Source organism: Miscanthus floridulus, unplaced genomic scaffold (assembly GCF_019320115.1).
Source record: "Miscanthus floridulus cultivar M001 unplaced genomic scaffold, ASM1932011v1 fs_855_2_3, whole genome shotgun sequence".
In the NCBI taxonomy this organism is placed as follows: Eukaryota; Viridiplantae; Streptophyta; class Magnoliopsida; order Poales; family Poaceae; genus Miscanthus; species Miscanthus floridulus.
Window position 1 is genome coordinate 16,421 of NW_027097352.1, and position 1,819 is coordinate 18,239.

The window sequence follows — 1,819 nt, forward strand, 5'->3', positions numbered from 1 at the left end:
ATATGGATAGCATAATAATTTTCTACTTTTTATTTTACAGTGATTCCTCTATCATATGAGAGGCAATATTCAATCAAGGAGAATCGCACCAAAGGACGTAGCATGCGGGAGATGTCGTGGGATCGCAGGCGTGGGCAGACGGACGAACCAAAATAAATGTCGTACTAAAAAATATCCAAACTTTATTCTTTTTAGCTGTAGGAGATAATAAATATATATAATTCTTTGCCGTCGTCGATAGATTAACATATGGACAGCTCGTCCAGCCCACCTGAGACTGAGAGCGAGCTTAGACGAATGAGAAAGGCTGGGTGCCGAGGTTGAGGATGTCGCCAATGAGGCCGCCGAGGATCTGTCCAACGAGACCGATGATCCCGCCGATGAGGCCGCCGAGGTCGCTGCCGCTGCCGCTGCCCGTGGTGATGTCCAGGAGTTTCAGCGGCGCCGACAGCGTCCCGGTGGCTCCGGCCAGGGACTTGTCGCACGAGCCCAGCGGGGTGGCCACGACCACCTTGCACAGGTTGCCCAGAATGGCGGCGACCAGATCCCTTCTGGCACTGCTTTGGCTGAAGAGGAAGGCCCCGGTGCTGTCCGTCGTCGTGCTGCCCACTACGTTGCTGCCGCACACGAGGTACACCAGGGCGTCTGGCACGACCAGATGACAGGGGGAAACATATATAAGATCGACGTCCTGAAAATCTGTTATTACAGATAATACGTATTCAGACGACAGGGCCCATATCCGTGTGTCCTTACTGGGGAACGACGGGACCGTGGCTAGGTTGATGGAGTTCCCGGTGGCGCATGGCACGATGCCGGAGACGACGAAGCTGGTGTTGGTGTTGGGCTCGCCCCCAACCCCGCCGCACCGCGGGGCAGCTGGCCGGCGGAGACGACGACTACGATGAGCAGAGCGGCGAGGACAAGGCTCTTCGGCGCCATTATATTGCTTGGTTGCTGCTCGATCGCTAGCTAGTGTTTTTACCAGCTGCCTCTAGGTCTGTTGTACGGAGCGAGGTTGAGATTGTGCTGAGCTGATGAGTTGTAGCTCATGCTGCTGCATTGATCCGCTATTTATAATTGGCGGCGCGTGCGTGGCCAATGCAAGTGTGCGCGCGTGCTTGCAGTGTTGGAAGGCCTCACGCTGCTGTCCCTGTCCGCGCGTCGTCGGGCGTGCATGTAAGCAGCAGCCAACTTGATCTTGACGGGACGGGCCCAGCGAGAAAATCCCGAGCAACTGACGGCCGGTGCGGGGCAGCCGACGGAGCTACACATCTCTCTTTTGTTTCTCAGTGCTGTGTCTTTGTTGATGATTGTTGAGGCGAGGATACACTCAGTAAGCAGTCCTACTCATAATGAGTGGTCATAAATTAGCACGCAGCTGATTAAGTGATTATATAGTCTGATAATTATTGGTGGTCATGCATGGAGATCGAGCTGATAGGGATGGCGGTAGGGTGGTACTGCCCTGAGAAAGCCTATAGGCGTGTGGTCCGACCCGATCGTGTGGCAATGCACCGCCGGCATGCCGCTCCACCCTCGACGCGAGCCCGTGGAATTCCTCCGGTTCACTTCTTCACGAGCCGTACAATGCCAAGAAGATGGCAGCAACGGAGATCGACATCGTTCTTGTATTGCTTACGTTCAAGAATATCATTGATGTTGATTCAAAAAAAAAAAGAATATCATTGATGAGTAATATAATCTGATTTCTTTGAGAGCGCTAGCTGAGACCGGCTGGAGTGGGAGGGAGAGAATGGAAAGCTCCCACTTGTGCCGATAATTTCCTCTGTCGTATGTCTGGCATGCTCAAACTTTG

At 53.4% G+C, this 1,819-nt stretch overlaps 1 pseudogene; it reads right to left on the reverse strand.

The window, feature by feature from the left end:
* Nucleotides 1-289: 289 nt before the first annotated feature.
* On the reverse strand, nucleotides 290-942 carry LOC136533318 (uncharacterized; annotated as a pseudogene).
* Between the last annotated feature and the right edge of the window lie 877 nt (nucleotides 943-1,819).